Raw genomic sequence first — 18,832 nt, forward strand, 5'->3', positions numbered from 1 at the left:
CAGTGATATAGCGCTTGGGCTGTAGGAGCCCCTCCGGAGTCTGCACACCTCCAGTGAGCGCAGTCGACTATATATATGGATCAGGATACACGCCGCAGCAGTTACTATATGGTACCTATTGAGCGTGAACGCTGAATGGTAGGAGTTGAGTCACGAGTGACTGAGAGGCTAGCCCGAGGGGCGATAGATATATACATGCACATGAGTGATGTTTGCGTGAGGAGCCTGATTATGAACTTATTGATTTTCACTTCTCTTTAGAGTGATTTTCAATCGAATATGTTGATTTAATGACTGTTTTCACTCATCTTTATACTAAGCCTCTGTCGATAATGTTAGATAAATGTATTTAAACAACTTTCATTTAAGCTGGGGTTTATGAGATATTCAGAACTTAATCACTGATTTGGCTTTTGTTATTTCCACTGAGATTTTCTTGTTTGGAGGTGTTTATGACTCTTGTTTTGCCCGAGGGGCTGTTTACTAACTATGTTTTGCCCGAGGGGCCGATTATGGTTTTCAGCTCTTTTATTAAAATGGTATTGAACCCCTACTGAATTTGTTGGAAGGCATTTTAAATGATTTTTACCAAAAGTTGGATTTTAAAAGAGGCGATGACTCGGATTCTGATTTAGCAGCATGTGTGCTTATTGAGTTTAACATAAATGTGGATTCATTATTTTCTACTACTCAGTCTTTATTTACTCTTATTACTTACTAGGTTGGAGTACTCACATTACTCCCTGCACCTCATGTGCAGATTCAGGTATTTCGGAACTCGGTAGCGGGTGTCGGTTGCTCAGACGTGAAGTCATCAGAGTTAGCAAGGTGGTTGCACGATGTTCGCAGCACTACTTCCTCCCTCTCATTTTCATTTCTGTACTTAGTACATTTTACTGTTTTTGTTATATTCAGACCTTGGTAGATGCTCGTGACTTGTGACACCCCGATGTCAGGCTTGTGTAATTATTCTGCATTTTTCTTTTAAATGTTCATTATGAGATTAACGGTTTATAAATGGTATAAAAATAACTTTTAATGGAAAATGGTTGTGTCGGCTGACCTTGTCTTCACGAGAGGCGCCATCACGACCGGGTCAAGTTTGGAGTCGTGACATCGCTTGTGGGAAGGTAGAACTAGCATACAGTTACAGTTTTCCCTCGAGTATGGACCTACAGTTATATTTGACTCCTTTAACGAAAGGGTCCACACAGTGATACTGATTACATGATCCTTTCTTGGAAACCTCCCAAACATAAAGATTTGCTATGATAACGGGTTACCGAGTTTATTACCGATTTGTTAAATTGATTTATGTTACAGGGAACAAATGAATAGACTGATTATATTTACCGTTTTAGAAAGGGCATTCTAATGATATTTTCTGGTTAATATACTAGCATGCTTTCTGACTTGTCCCCATTAAAAACGATTGTGATTAAGTGTTATTACTCACTGAGCTAGCGACTCACTCCCTGCTATTTTTTACAGAGACATCAGTTGACGCGAGTGAGGATTTCATTAATTAGAGTACACGATTTGACAAATTTTTGGTGAGCCCCGCACTTGTTCGCGTGGGCGAAGTGTTTATTCACTTGTTATGTTCTTTTCTTTAAAACGCTTAGAGTCGCTCCATAGTCATTTTGTTAGTGTCATGAGTATTCGTTCATAATTTTAGACCTATGACTAGTATTAGACTCTCTTATAGTATTTTGGAGATGAATTTAAGATTATTGTTCTACAAGTAATTGATTAATAGTAGTGAGTAACTGTTTGATTAGTTGATGAAGAATATGAGATATTTTGGTTAATATAGGTTAGTTTTGTTGTTGATTTTTGAGACAGGGTAAATGTTTGGATAGTCCTAAAACAGGGGAATCTCTGCCCGACTTTCTGTAAATTTCCGTTAAGGCTTGCTTTGGGATCCTACCGCTTAGCGCCAGTCAAGACCCTAAATTGGGTCGTGACAAAGTTGGTATCAGAGCCCTAAGTTATTCTTGTGACTAATGGAGCACAAGTCGGTAGTAGAATCCCAATTATGGTTATGTTGCTGGCCATTTCCATTATCGTGATTCTGCGAAGCGTGATAGGATGTATCTTGTTTTTCTTCTTATTCCTCCTTACGTGTGTTGCGAATAGTGCCAGATAACTCAATATGTCACCTTTTATCTTGTTCCGATTTGGCTAGAACCAATCATCCAATAATAGAATTTGGCTAGAGGTTCAAAGACACATGTATTGCCAGTAAACAATTAATCATCTCCAAGCAAAGGAAAGTGACAGAACTAATCGAAAGATCAATAAAAAGGGCTATTGTACCGCAACAAGGGGCTTTCATACTCCTAAGATGTGTAATAGACTACATTTTAGAAAATAACACTAGTTTACTATTATAACAGTAGAATAGAGTCGTCACAAAGTTACTTACCTTTATGTAAAAGGAACAATTTAAATCTTAATGGATATAATTGGTAAACAAGAGAAGGATGGAAAGAAAATGAAGCTTTAGAGGCCTCAGACACCTAAATTGGCTAAGATTATCGGAAATAAAGATGTATGCTTAATAAAGTTCCTAAAGTTGAAACTGCTGAGTTTAACATTTTTGATAGTTTGGAGGATCCTCAGATAATTTAAGGATTTTTTTAGCTTTATGGGCTCTAGAATATACTAGCAAAAGGTCAGTTTAGTTAGAGTTTACAGACCGGAGAACTAGCCAATTAGTGGTATAATATCATATTATTTAGGAACATCGATAGGAGCAACACATTTTACTTGGGAATGAGTTCTCTAAACTATTTATGAATCGCTTCCTTCTTGCAAGACAAAAGCGTGAATCTACTATGTAAGAAATTGGTTAACCCAATAGAAGTACCGATATATGCCATTAGACTTCCTCAGCTAGCTAAATACACATTATCTAAAGTTTAAGGAATTGTCTAAGGGTGATTAACCTTTTAAATAAGGCAATAACTTCATATACAAAGAGTGTGATCTATTTTATGGTAATTGAGCTTGCTAAAAGATTGAAAACATGGGTGTGATAGTATGCAACAAAAGTTTTACGAGGGAAGCATAAATTGGGGAATTCATTAGGTGAGCATTTTAGCGGGGGTAAAATAATTGGAAATATGGACTATGAGATGTTGAATGATCCATTTGGGTTTTTACTCATATGGGAGGATTTAAGTTAACTGAATATATTTAACGAGCTTGCCAAATTTAAGTTGAACATAGGGATATCTTAGTCGACTTGATATTAGTTATATGGGCTACTTGAAATGGATCGGTTATCTTCTTGCCATGTCACCCTCGATTACATGCAAAGGAAGTTGAGTTTGAGATACTGAACTAACCCAATTTGTCCTAAGAGGAGAACAATTTCCAAAGATAAATAAGGTTATATCATGTATCAAGGCTCAATGTTACTAAAGATTGATTGTCGGGGTCCTAGCTATGATAAGAGACATAAATAGATAAGACACCTAACTCGGAAAAAGGTACCAATAGCTAGAGATTTCTTTGATATGTTTTTGTGAATTTACTAGGACTAGCTAATACGAGAATAGCCTTTTGTATCGATTTGAAACCTAACATGCAACTCATATCGAAACCCCCTATTGTATGAAAACAGCGGAACTAGATAGAGATAAAGGAATAGTTGCAAGACCTATTGATAAGAATTTTATCAAATCGAGTATATATTCATGGGGTGCACCAATACTGTTAGCGAAAAGAAAGACGAGACCAAAAAAAAAACAAGAAAGTTGTGCATAAACTACAGACTCTTAACAAGGCATAAACATAAAATAAATATTCATTGTGTCATATAAATGGCTTGTTTGATCTGTTACAAAAAGCCACTGATCTTCAATCTGGCTATCATCAGCTTAGAATAAAAAGGAATATATTTGATGTCCGCCTCTAGAACTCGGTACATACATTAAGAATTATTTATGATACATTTTGGACTAGCCGATGCTCAAGCTATATTGATGTACATAATGGATAAGGTTTTCAAAGTTGGCTTTTTGGAGGAAAAAAAATTTCATAGTTCTTAAAAGCAATATTCTTTTATATTCTTGTAGTCATGAAAAACACGAGGATCGCTTTAAAATTATGTTAAAGACGCTTGATAAAATCAGCTTCTTACCAAGTTCTCGAAGCATGAATTTTAGCTAGACCCAGTGGCATTCCTCGGATATATTATAACTAAGGGTGTGATTACGATAGATTCCTATAGGATAGAAGCAGTTCAAAAGTAGAAAGGATAAACTACTTCTATGGAGATTCACAACATCTTGGGATAGGGAGGCTACTACAAGCTATTTTTGTAGAATTATTTTATATTTGTGGCGCCATTTACCAAGTTAACATAGAAAAAAAATCAAAATCAAAGTTGCAGTGGACGAAAAAGTGAGTAGAGCTTTTCGAAGCTCAAGACATGTTTGACGACTATCAATATTAGCCTTACCATTATGTTCTAGAGGATTCACAGGGTTACGTAATGCTTCAGATGTCAGATTAGGATATGTTCTCACGTAGACTGATCATGTGATAGCTTATGCTTCAACACAGCTAAAGAAGTACAATCAGAACTATCCCATATATGATCTGGAGATTGTCATAATTGTATTTGCTCTGAAGATTTAGAGAAACTATTTATACAATAAAACTTGCGAGATTTTTATAGACTACAAGAGTCTGAAATACGTCTTCTAGCAGAGACATTCGAATTTTAGCAGGGTAGATAGATAAAACTATTTAAGGACTATGATTATTGCACTATTCTATATCATCCTGAAAATGCCATTGTTGTGGCCAATGCATTAAGTAAAAAAAAGATATGGGGTAGTTCGGCACATATAGCTCCTATAACAAGACTTTTGGTTAAGAATATGCACAAACTAAATGGTACAATTGTCAGATTTAGTGTGAAAAATTTCAGAGCCATTGTTGGCTTGTGTTCAAGCAAGGTCTTTATCAGTAAAATGCGTAAAGGCCACTCAATATAAATATGAGCGATTATGCAAACATCAAGATGAGGCTCTAGCTAGTAAAAGAAGGATATAACTATTGACAGAAATTGTATTCTCGACTAGGTAACTAGTTATGTGTACTAGATGTAGATATATTAAGACGAGTTATTCTTGAGGAGCTCACAGTCCTAGATGTGTACATCTGAAGCCTAGTAAAATGTACCATGACTAGAAGAAAATTATATTTGTGGAAAAGAAAACGAGGAAGATTAACTTAACCTTGTTTCTAAAAGTTTAACTGGTTAGCATGTCAACATCTATGACTTGCATGCATGCTACAACAACTCGAGATTCCAAAGTGAAAGTAGAATAGAATAAAAGTGAATTTTATGACAAAACTACCTTAAACAATTAGAAGTTATAATTATATGTGGGTAATTGAAATTGGCTTACATGGTATGCCAGTCAAAATTTCGCACACTGAGGATAAATACACTCAAATATACATGAATGCAAAATTGTCGAACTATACGAGGTCTATTGCCCATCATTTCTGACAGAAGCTCACAATTTACTACACGATTTTAACAATCTTTCCTAGAAACATTGGTTACACGAGTAGATAGATCTTAGTATCCTATTTTATCAGCCAACAGGCAAGCAGTCTGAATGTACTATGCAAATCTTGAAGTACATGTAGAGAGCTTATATTTTGAGTAGGAGGTAGCTTGTACCCTTATATATCTATAGCTGAATTTGTCTACAATAATAGCTTACAGTCTAGTATTTAGGTGGTACCATATGTAGCCTTGTATAGTATATGATATTGTTCTCCTATCAGATGGTTTGAACCCGATGAGACTAACTTATTAGGACCCGACTTAGTGCAAGAAGCTATTGACAAGGTCTAGTGATCAGATTGCTCACAACTCATAAAAGACAAAAGTCTTATACGGATAAAAGGAGAATGGACTTAGTTTTCACAATTTGGGGTAGAGTGTCCCAACGAGTTTTCCCTATGAAAGATGTAATGTGATTTAAATAAAAAAAAAAAGAGGTAAGTTGAGCCCAAGATTAAAAGGGTCGCACGAAATACTAGACCAAGTGTGAGTTATGGCGTATTGTTTGGCACTTCTTCCCGAATCGTCTTTCACAAATCAAGTATTTTATGTTTATGTGCTAAGAAAATGTGTAGCAAACTCTTTCATATGAGTGAAGCACCGATTATAGAGTATAATGGGAACTTATTATATGAGGAGGAGTTTGTAGCTATTGTTGACGGACAAGTAAAAAGGTTACAGTCAAATAAATTGTGTTCGTGAAAGTCTTATGAAGAAACCATAGAATTTAAAAAGCTACTAGGGAAGCGGAAGATGCTATGTGAGTATCCTCACCTATTTCAATTTACAGATACGTACTTGAGTTAAATTCGGGGACCGAATTTCATAAGGAGGGGAGAATGTAATACCTCATATTAAAGTTAGGGTATATTGGTCTTTTAGTCCTAACTTAAACATTTTATTTACAAAAAGAAAAGAATCAAAAAAGAAAGAAAAAAAAAAGAAAGGGAAAAACCTAATTGATTAAAAGAATGGGCAAAAGCCCTAGAAGACATGAACGACAAGAAAAGAGGGATTTAGGGGAAGGAGAAAGTTGCGAAGAGTTTCTCGTAGAAATAGAAGCAATTACCAAGTCATACATAAAGTCTCAAATACACCAACTGAAATATTGACATTGAAGAGAAAGAGGGAGTAACGTTTGGGTCTGCAATTTCGGTGTGATATAGAGAAGTAGGGAAAACCATTAAAGTTTTAAAAAGTTTCTTTCAGTTCAAGCAGTATCAGTTCTTCTCTACAGGTTTGCTTGCCCTCATTCTCTGGTTTATAGAAAAATTTATTGGGTAGTGAATATTGTATAATAATAATAATAATAATAATAATAATAATAATAATAATAATAATAATAATAATAATAATAATAATAATAATAATAATAATAAACTATCCGACTGGCAGTGATTCTATTTAGTTTAGACTTGGATATCATGTAGTGTTAAAAATTGAATGAAAATATTTTATGAAAGGTTGAAATCGACAGAGTATGGATCAGTTTAAGTGAAAAACTCTTGACAAAAGCTACTTCTATAAGGGCACGATATAGTTATTAACTTAAACGAGCTTTAGAAGTTTTAAACGCGTATTTATGACATAAGGAATGTGATTAAGGCATATAAGTACTCTCGGGTAGAGTGGGAAAATCCAATTTGGCAAATCAAGAGTCAAACAAGAAATCATAAGGGCTGGTTATTTTGATTTGGTATGTTGATGGTTCACGGATGATACATAGATTGATTTTAACACAATTTAGGTGATTGAAGAAGTCGAACGGATTGCTTGTGGTGACATATTCGGTAATTCGGCACAAGTCCTGTGAGTAGTAATCTTACTACAATTTGTGTTTTCATAACCTGCATGGTTTATATATGATTTTGAAAATAAATATATTACCGATGCTTGAAATTGCATGTGGGGCAAGTTCTTTACTTGATATGATACCGAACAGTTTACTTGAGATGTTTACTGATTAATCTAAATGTTTTCACCGTTACAAGATATGTTTTACTGTTACTTGAGACATGATTACTGTTACCGAAATAAAATTTCCAGATTTGATAAGAAATGATATGCCCTTTATTATTTTGAAAATGCTTTTGTACGAATATTTACTATTTACAAGAAAGAGTATAAATGGGAGGAGACTTTGAAAGATACCGTAGCTAATGGCGGGTTCGTTAGACCTGGTGCACCTTGTATTTACAGATTACAAATTACCGATTACAGTTATAGCCCTCGCTAGTGGGAAGGTAGAACTAGCATACAGTTACAGTTTTCCCTCGAGTAGGGACCTACAGTTATATTTGACTCCTTTTACGAAAGGGTCCACACATTGATATTGATTACATGATCATTTCTTGGAAACCACCCAAACATAAAGATTTTCTATGATAACGGGTTACCGAGTTTATTACCGTTTGTTAAATTGATTTATGTTACAGGGAACACATGAATAGACTGATTATATTTACTATTTAGAAAGGGCATTCTTATGATATTTTCTGGTTAATATGCTAGCATGCTTTCCGACTTGTCCCCATTAAAAACGGTTGTGGTTAAGTGTTATTATTCACTGAGCTAGCGACTCACTCCCCGCTATTTTTTTTACAGAGACAACAGTTGACGCGAGTGAGGATTTCATTAATTAGAGTACACGATTTGACAAATTTTTGGTGAGCCCCGCACTTGTTCGCGTGGACGAAGTGTTTATTCATTTGTTATGTTCTTTTCTTTCAAACTCTTAGAGTCGCTCCATAGTCATTTTGTTAGTGTCATGAATATTTGTTCATAATTTTATACCTACGACTAGTATTAGACTCTCTTATAGTATTTTGGAGATGAATTTAAGATTATTGTGTTACAAGTGATTGATTAATCGTGGTGAGTAACTGTTTGATTAGTTGATGAAGAATATGAGATATTTTGGTTAATATAGGTTCGTTTTGTTGTTGATTTTTGAGACAGGGTAAATATTTTGATAGTCCTTAAACATGGGAAACTCTGCCCAATTTTCTGTAAATTTCCGTTAAGGCTTGCTTTGGGATCCTACCCCCCGGTCTAGGCCCTAAATTGGGTCGTGACAGATTTGTAAGACCTATTGGAACGGTTTACAAGACCTATTGGAACGGTTCTATTAGACTATTATACCCTGGCTGTAAATGAATATTTTATATATATAATAATTTGTAATAACCTGAAATTTATATAAATAAAAAGATAAAATACTTCATAATCTACATTGTCTCCATAAAACCAAAATGTTTTAACCCAATCACATAAGTTTTACATTTCAACACTTCAAGAGTTAGAGTAAGTTTCAAATGTTGATAACAAAAGATTCCTAGAACATGGACAACAATTCAAAGTTCTTAAGTAAGGTCTAGATCTTCACAATCTTCATCTTCCCTTTCTTCAATTGTTCCACCTACAAAAGAGGATAAATAAAGTCATTATCCTTCAAGGGTTGATTTATCATTATAAGAATGGGTATGGTCCATAAACAATGCATAAAGCACAAAGTTGAACAACTAAAGCAAGGAAATCAAGCGAAGAAAGATATATTGGGAACTTTGTTCAACAAATTAATCATTCTACTATTGTTTCAGATATATGATAGGACTATTTTTTTACAGAACCAATCAAGTGGACTTATTTATCCAAGTTCAGTAACAAACTACACAAAATAACAGTAAAAACCTCAAAGACAAGAAAAAAAAGAAGACGAAAAAATGCATAAAAGTCTTAGTCTAAAATGCAAATGAGTCTTAATATAACACAGGAACAATAAGAAGTCAACAAATGTGCATAATATAACAACTTTGATATTCTTCAATGACCGAGAAATCCATCTTGAGCTTCATGACCCCCTCCTGCCACATTTTCTTAGGGCAATAGTAGATCCATATATGATAGGACATTAGTCAAAACTAACCAAATAACAAGTAAATTGGAATACCACATCACAAATGGAGCTATAAAAATAGTAAGGAATTAGAAATGTGGAAACTAAACTTTAAAAACTCAGTACTTTCACATTTACCATTTCTTAGACAAGTTCCACAATCAAGTGGACTTCTTTATCCAAGTTCAGTAACAAATTACACAAAATCTCTGTAAAAATCTCAAAGACAAAAACTTCTATTGAACCCAGTTACACTTGTACCTTAAGGCATCGCTACAAGCAGAGAGATCAGTCAATTTAAAGAAGAAAAAAAGAAGACAAAATGCATAAAAGTCCTAGTCTAAAATGCAAATGAGCCTTCCGGAAAACAGACAAAACCACCGATCCTTCCCATAAAGTAGGTATCGTGCAAAATCAAATAAATCTAAACAACAATTAAAACAAATCAAAAACAAGTTACACTTAGTAGAAGCTATAAAGAAAATTTGAACCGCATATAGTTGTAGACAAATTGAGATTTATAAACAAGCAATAAAAACAAGAAAACAAACCAACTTGTCTTGTATATATGCACACAGTAAATAAAAATCAAAAGCAAAGAGAAGAAGTGAGAAAGGAGCAGAAGTAATCTGAATACATAAGCCTTGACAATGTAAGCTGTAATAACTTACTGTCTGGTAATACATAAGCCTTGACAATGTAGGCCTTGCAGCTGTAATAACCTCATACTCAGGATTCTTGAATAACTACTCTCGCTTAACATTGAAACCCAAACACAAGACCAAGCAACCCACCATGTCCTATTTCAAGAGGCCAACATACTGGACCAATCAATGACAAGAACAGACATACTAGACCAAACAACCCACCATGTTGAACAAACTAAATATCATTTTCTCCATGTCTCATCACATCCCAAAAATAAGGTTGCAGAGCCAAGATAGACGTACTGACCTTGATTATTACTCCCAGTAGATTGACGATTGATTAGTTGCACGGCAGCTTGTTGTGCAGAGGAAGCTTCTCCAGGTGAACGAGCATAGAAAGCTAGCATGCTGGGATCAACTCGTAAATCTGGATTCAGATATTTAAGTTGTGAAATGATGTTAACTGCAACTTATAGTTCCATGGCATCTTTTTGTGCATTGAACTTTTCCTGCAATATTTGTTGCATCCTTTCTTCCTTTTCCTCTAATTTTGCTGCAAATCAGCCAATGAATACAGAGTTAAGTGATTTTTAATTAAACATAAACCAGACATTCTCAGCAAATCATGGGACAATACTTAGTTTTACCTTGTAGGCATCAGAGTTCTAATAATTAAAAAGATCCCTAAATTGAGATTGAGGAACATAAATCGGCTTTTTCTCCATTCGAAACTCGTCATTCTCATAGGCTTTATAATGGTCATTAAATAATTGATTCTTATACTTTCTCCAAGCATTTTGAATTGAATCAAAAACCCACTTTTTTGAAGCATCAAGAATGTCATATTTTTCCTACAAATTTGGTACAGTTAGGTTAGTGTAAAAAAATAAAATAACTACACAGAATATTGCAAACTTCAAACCTTGATATATTTCCACATACCTTCTTTTGTTTGAAGTTTCCTCCAATTAAACACATTAAGAGGACAAAAGGTCGCATTCCTTGCCAATGTGCCGAGGAAGCTACCCAACTCTGCTACAACATCATCAGTAGGACCTATGGGTTGATTGTTCTCGTTTAGCACAATTAGCTTGCGCTATTTCCTACCATGAACATTTGGCATCAGAGTTTTTCCTCTTTTTCTTTTTTCGGCAGAAGGACCTGCATTAATATTAAGTAAGAATAATCACCAAAAGTCAATATTGTTTGTTAATTTAACAAAATGAAATTTATATGTTCTTGCCTTATTCCTCGGATTGTTCGTTTGTTTTATGATTGAAAGAACCCTCAAATTTCTCATGTACCATTTGTGAAGTACGAGTAGTGGAATCCAGTAACTTTTGCTGCAATTGTTCACGTACTGCTTGTGATGCAAGAGAGGTAGAGTTGAGTGACTTTTGCTACACTTGCTCATGTACAATTTGTGCTGGAGGAGAAGCAGAAGACAGAGGCAGTTGCAATAATTGTTCTTGCACTTGAGCTCCTAATTGCGGAAGTTGTCTTTCAATTGAATTCAGTTGATGCTTGTCATTTGTCCTTGTAGCTTGAACAATTCTTTTTGTTTTCAATGATGAAACCTTTTGGTTCAGCAAAGATGCAAGTGATCCGGCTGCAATGCAATTTTTAGCCTTTTTATTTTTACTTGAGTGCCCTTCCTGACTCATGACTATTCAAATTCCTGTCAAAATCATAAAATTAAATAAGAAATAAGCTATCAAAGCATTAACAATAATGCATTGTATACACCTCACAAGTCTATGTTACCTTGATCTTTTCTGTAATCAGTCAGCCTTTCACATAAAAAAAATAGTTTCAATTTACTAAAGAAAGAATAGAATCAATTATTTTCTCTGAACAAAGTTAGAGAGACTATCATTACTTTGTGAAAGAATAGAATCAATTAGTTAGACATCACAGCTTTATATGCAAACTTGATAGAATCAATCAATTAGTTAGACTATCATTACTTGTTGAAAGAATAGAAAAGTTAAGGCACATATCATATCAATGAAGCATTATTTGACTTCTACATCATGCTTGAACATCTGGAGATGACATCTATTTAGATGCTGGACTTGGAATTATATAATTCCTGATATAGAATTAAGATGCAACCAACCTGATAGAAATTTCTGAAAGCTGCCAAATCAAAAAGTGCCTGTTTTATTGACAGATATTTCAGATTCCAAACTTCTTCACCAAGCCTGTTAGACATGCAAGGTTCAGAAGTAGAAGTGAGTCTCAGGTTACTCCAGTTATCGATACGACATAGAGTTAAGGTTAAAACTTAGAAACAGTACGTGCAACTTAGAGTTGTATCAAAAGCCATGATTTCTTTGCATACACTATAAACAATCAAAGAACTAAGCATTTATATTTCCATTATCTCACATACTTTATGCATAAAAGAATTCGATAAGCAAATTCTCACCAGCAAAGTTGTCCCAACAGATTCAAATCAAGCTTAAAATTTTGCACTTAAGTTTACTGTAAGCTTATCCATTGCAAAATTTATTCCATCATCGATGCAATTGCTCAAATCAAGAAACAATCTTATGTTATGTAACTTAAGTGCATTTGATGTATAAAGATAGTATCATAATTTAGCTGCCAAATATGTTGTGCACTTAAAACTTTTTGACAAGAGACTCTCTCTTTCATTATCATTCTATGCGATCAGTTATGAGCAATCACTTAGAAAAGGAACTACTTAGTGTTCAAGATGATCCTCATGTTAAAATTGTTCTTTGAATCATGCACTTAAAGTATTGGAGAATGGAGTTGCAACCTTGCCACCACTGAGCTACTGCTCAAATCCTTGTTAAATTCTACTTCAAGTCTCACAAGCCACCCATGTTTGTTTTTATTAAAAAATAAAAAAAAAAATTAAAAGGATGAGGAAAATGGATTATATTCTGAAACTGCTAAAACAAAGACACTAACTTGAATGCTGCAATTTGTATGTCTGACTAAATAACCATTTAAACCTTTAAAACAATATCATTTCCACATAGATGAGAGATGGATAATTTTTATTTCCATCCTAGTTCAAAAGATTTTTCAGTCTACTGCAAGCTTTTAAAACTATATGGTTTTCAAAAGATTTTTCAGTCTACTGCAAGATTTTTTATTTCCACTTGAATTTAGTTTTTAAATGAGATTCTAATAACTATATCAAACATACAAGCTTTTAAAATATTAGTACTTTCACCCAGAAAAATCAGTACCTCTTCATACAATCATGGGCTTGAAAGAGTTAAAAATATTTATGAGCAAAACTTCTGAACACAAATATTTTCAAATAAGAACAGTAAAAAACATCTAAAGCATGTTTTCTATATCTTACTAATAGCATCCTAAATATGACGACTATAATTTTTAGATAATAATTGTTATACTAATCGCAGACAAATTCATGCACAAAGAAGATGGAGGCTAATAGATGGCTTTTGTTCAAAGAAATTACACAAATACAACAACTCTTATTTTCAGTTTCTCGGATAAGATGAACAGACATATAACATGTTTTTCAAATTAATATGAATGATATTAATATTGAGAAGTTTTCCAAAGTAATATCATGCCAGGACACTACTGAATCTTTGTTCTCCAAAATAATATCATTCAAATTATTTCAACTCAAGCAACTTCTCATCTCATGCAACTTTTGCCGCAATGTACAACTACACCAAAAATGGAGGATGTTAGAGCCCATCCTAGTTTTAGCCCAAAATAAAAGTATAAATTATAAACCCTCTTATAAATTATAAACCCTCTTAATAAAACAAACTCGGATCCTTAAACCCCCTATAATTCAAACCATCCTACAGCATAAGTAGAAGTTGGAGAGCACTCAACCAACAATTAAGAAAACCCCAAAATAGAATCCCAATCCGAGGAGTAGTCTTGAGAATGGGGAAGGAAGAAAATACAGAGAAAATTAAAATTATAAAAAATCTTAAATAAGAAGTATACAAGTACACTACCAACAAATTCAATTATCCAAAATTTAAATTAAAAATTACTTACCAATAATAATTTTTTCCTTAGCAACCAACAACAATTTCTCCTCAGCTACCAATAGTGATTTCTTCCTACACTACCAGTAAACGAAGAATTCTACAGTTCGACAAATTTGCTGTTGAGAAATTGAAAAAACAATCGGAAAAAACCATGAGAGAGGTAGTAGCAGTATACAACCCTATTTACCCAAATATTGAACCCCCAAATACAACCAAATCTTCAACTATTGAGAGCTACTAATCACTATGAAAATTAAGCCCCATTAGAAGGTAAAATCAAGAATTTGTAAAGAAAACTCAAGAAATATGAAACACATGAAAGTCCCGAAAGTGGTTGTTCAAGGAGTACCTATTTGCATTGTTATTCCAGTTGCAAACTTTGCCTTTCATCTTTTCCCAATTTTTGGCTTCAAGCAGTCGAGGTGGATTTGGGTTCAGCTTTCCCTTCAAGCAGTCGAGAAGTCGAGGTGCGATTTGGGAATCAAAGCAGCAACTGGATTTCAAGCACTATAAAACCATCCAATGTTTCTTCCATAAAGTTTTTCTCTTATAAGAGGGAAATTTTCAGATCTAAAACATTAACTCAAACCCAATTTTTAGATTTGGGTACTTTCTCTTACGGTGTGGCAAAGAAGACAATAAGGCTTTGGGGCTATCAATGGAGTTTAGGAGGTATGGTGGGTATTGATATTTGGGGACATATGAGGAGAGTTAATACAATATAGAATATAAATTATAATTTTATATTTATATTTTGAAATTTAATTAAAAATAAAAAGAAATAGGGATTGTTATTGGCAGGTTTAGCAAAATTTAGGAGGAAAAATGAATAGAAGAAAATAGACCGTTCCGATAATAATTTTTTTCCAAATAACCGTTACCATAGACAGGTCTATTAGGCCGCCTTACAAAACCGTTGCGAAAGATATCTATCGCCACGGTTAAACTACAATTGTAACGGTTTGATATCTAAAGTGTGCTGCTATCATCCAACTTCTATTGTAACGGTTCTAACCGTTGCTATAGCATTTCTATGGCAACGGCCCTATAACCGTTACACAAAAACTGTTGCAATAGGCCCATTTTCTAGAAGTGTTTTACCTTCAATATGGGACTTCTCAGCGCGAGTTCAGAATTAGTCGGACCAAAAAGGGGTACCGGACAACGGATGAAAAAAAAAGAAATAACTCACTGCTTCATACTCCTCAAATCGACCAACATAATCTTCTTGAATTTCAAAGCTGCAATTTTGCAAAGTTTGATAAAAGAGCAACTAACATCTTTATATCCATTGGAATTTGACTGCTACAACCAGCTCAACTACTTCCATTTTATGGACCATTTCTTATATTTCACCTTTTTGAGGTAAGAAAAATGAACTTAGTGCTCTGATGGCTACAATCTCAAGTTCTGAACATCAGCTTATGACATCCTTACTTCTCCGTATCTTATAGCCTCAGTTTAGAACTGCTCAAACTACACCTTCTCAACCAATTCAAATTACTAAAATTCACCTCATGCATTGAACTTACATCATTTAAATGCACATCTACACAGGAACTACAACTTGCAGACAGAGCTAAACCAATCCTACTGGAACAGGCAGGGGCGGTTCTAGCGTACAGCTTACGGATGGATTCATCTGAATCCAATAGCTTTAGCTACAGGTTCAACTGAACCCATAATTTTTTACACGAAATTAATGCGGATCTACTCTATGAACACCCATTACTTTTGCAGCCAAACACTATTACTTATATAAGAAAATTAGGAATTCATATAAATAAATTAACTGAGCACCCAGTCTTAGTAGCAATTTTTAGATTAAAAATACTTGAGTACCCATGATTTGAAAATCTTGAATCCGCCACAAATAAAGTAAAAATTTATATGTAAATATCTATTAAATCTCAATAAATATTATAATAGAATCCATAATTTTAATAGTATAATGTATTCAATGCCGAGAATCTTAAAAATTGTACCCATTAAATTTAAATTTTGGATCCGCCTCGGTTGGCTCAGACGCTGCATGTGTTAACAACCCGCCAAATAAGTTCATTGTGAGCCATGTCCCTTCACACTCCACGCCAAAAAGAAATAAAAGGAAAAGAATAACCATAAAACAATGGAATGTACATTGGTTATTGTATAGGATAAAATATGTTATGCTAAGTAATTGCATAAGAAAGTGGCATGTAGAGTTGGAGGCAGAAGATAGCCAAAACCGAAGATAATTGTTTCATTTGTTAACAGAAGGAACGATGCTCATAAAGATGCAATAAATGTCTGTCACCTGGTAGCATTTAATGGAAAATAATCTACAACACTTAATACGATGCCCGTTACAAAAGAATATGGCATGCATGCCTGCCGTTACAGATTCTTCAATGGCCCTCATAATTGGCATTAAAGAGAGACTTGATTCTAGATCCTTATTCCCTAGGTGTAAGTATAAATAGTGAGCTATATCATCATTGTAGGGGACGAATTTTCTGACAAACTTATGCTATAATCTATTCAAAGCTCTATACAATTTTATCTTCTTACTTTTTGGTCATTATCGTTATGCCCAGAAGCCTCGCTCCCGGAATTACTATTTTTGCTACTTCATCTTCATATCAAGGCTAAGTGTTACATATTTCTTCAATTCTTTTATTATTTCAGGATCAAATTAATTCACTTGTATAGAAACCACGCGTAAATTCAACTATACCGTTTTACAGTAAACAGTTTGGTGCCCACCGTAGGGCCTAGACATCGTGTAATTAAGTTGATCCTTGCCTCTTTTGCTAACGTGTTTTGATTATTTGTCTTAGAAGAAAATCACAAAATATGGCAGATAATGGTGTTAACAATACACACAATCTTGAGGTCCAAGGAGACCAGCCTCAGCGTTAGGATTCGATCAGCGATACCCGCAATGAGGAGAGTGATGTCACGTGATCCACGACAAATGGTACCCACATCATGTTCGGGAGGCGATCCCTGATGACGCCGAAGAGGAGCAAGTTGTTGAAGGGTAAGAGTCTTGCAGGAGCAACAAGAGGCCATTCTAAGCCATCTCACACGGCAGGATAAGGTCATAACAGAATTAAAGCAGGCGTTGTCGGGTGCTTTCACTAATGCGAATGGGCGAGATACAGTTCCTCTCAATGCTCCCACAAATCAAACAACGTAGAGGGTCAACAATAACACCTCGAGGGGCGAGGTTGGCTTCGATGGGGATGGGGGGAGCGGATCAGGCCCTAACAACGAGAACGACCCCTTCAAGAGCAAACTCTTACGGTTTATAAGGGAAGTAAACACCCGCATGGACCAAATCCCGGGTGCACCATCGGTGTTGAAAGGGTTGGACTCATAGAAGTATACTCAATTGTCGTACAAACCAAGCTCGACACCAGAATTAATCCTGAAGCGGTCTAAAATGCCTGACGTGCCAAAATATGATGGGACTTCGGACCCTCATAAGCATATTAACATTTTTACAATGGCGGTGAATGGGAACGATTTAGCTCCCCATGAGATTGAATTTATTTTGCTAAAGAAATTCGGGGAGACTCTCACGAGGGGAGCCCGAGCATTCCATAGATTCCTTTGATATGCTCACAAATTCTTTTATTAAGGCACATGTTGGGGCCAGAAAGGTGCATGCCCGAAAGGTCGACATATTTAGAATTGCACAAGGAGAGTCACCCGGTTCCAAAAGCAAAGAATGTTGCTCCCGGCTATTCCAAATGAATGTGCAGCTGAAGCATTTACCAAGGGTCTAAATCCGAGAAGTTTTGATGCTTCTCGAAAAATGAAGGAAAGCTTGCTTGAGTTCCAAGCGACGACTTGGCAGATGTTCACAACCGGTATGATTCCAAGATAATGATTGAATATTATCATTTTGGCTTCCTGGCATTGACAAAGGTTGGGGGAAGAATAAAGAAAAATCAAATATGACTTTGACACAGATAGACAGTTTTTTAGGCCGGTTATTGCCCTACGAATGGACCGAAGTACGTGGCAGAAGCTCATAGTCGATAGACAGGTTCGTTACTAATAGAAGAATTGACCGCGGTCAGAACAATAGGTCAATGTAGGACAAAGAAGCATCAGGTATACGGGATCCTTCCTATCCTAGGCTATCGGAATACAACTTTAACATTAGTGTAGTAAAGCTGGTATCTTTTATTAGAAACATTAAAGAAGCACGGTTCCCGAAGCCGATGAGGTCCAATCCTAGCTAGAGGGATCCCAACTTGTGGTGCGAGTACTACAGGACGAATGACCACCGGACTGGAGATTGCTGACATCTGCATGAAGAGGTGGTGACGCTACTAAAAAATGGCCATCTTAGGGAATTCTTAAGTGACTGGGCCAAAAACAATTACGGTCGCAATTGCGATAATGATGAGAATTCAAAAGCAGGAGAAGACCCCCCATGTCTGACGATCAACATGATCTTCGGGGGGAACGAGATCAACGGGGTTACCTTCTCGGCAACAAAGAAAATGAAGGTATTGGTAACCCATAGCAAGAGACTACGGGAAGTCGTTGAAGACGACATCACTTTCATGGAGGAGGATGTAGACGGACTGTTGCTACCACACAACGATGCATTGGTAATTTCTATAAATGTACTAGATTTTCAAATTAAACGTGTTTTGGTGGATCCAGGAAGTTC

General features: G+C 35.2%; 1 long non-coding RNA gene across 5 annotated transcripts; it reads right to left on the bottom strand.

Moving 5' to 3' along the window:
* Positions 1–8,815: 8,815 nt before the first annotated feature.
* Positions 8,816–14,865, bottom strand: LOC107811834 (uncharacterized). 5 transcript variants are annotated; one of them, XR_001654002.2, is made up of 9 exons: positions 14,510–14,865; positions 14,168–14,276; positions 12,258–12,342; positions 11,382–11,816; positions 11,081–11,299; positions 10,786–10,989; positions 10,446–10,691; positions 10,163–10,291; positions 8,816–9,014 (listed from the first exon to the last, which is right to left on the bottom strand). It is a non-coding gene; the product is annotated as an uncharacterized LOC107811834 (long non-coding RNA). The 5 variants fall into 5 exon arrangements; XR_012695830.1 differs by lacking the exon at positions 10,163–10,291 and having other exon boundaries at positions 14,168–14,232; XR_012695831.1 differs by lacking the exon at positions 10,163–10,291 and having other exon boundaries at positions 14,168–14,237.
* Positions 14,866–18,832: the final 3,967 nt, after the last annotated feature.

This window comes from Nicotiana tabacum, chromosome 10 (assembly GCF_000715075.1).
Source record: "Nicotiana tabacum cultivar K326 chromosome 10, ASM71507v2, whole genome shotgun sequence".
NCBI classification, from domain to species: domain Eukaryota; kingdom Viridiplantae; phylum Streptophyta; class Magnoliopsida; order Solanales; family Solanaceae; genus Nicotiana; species Nicotiana tabacum.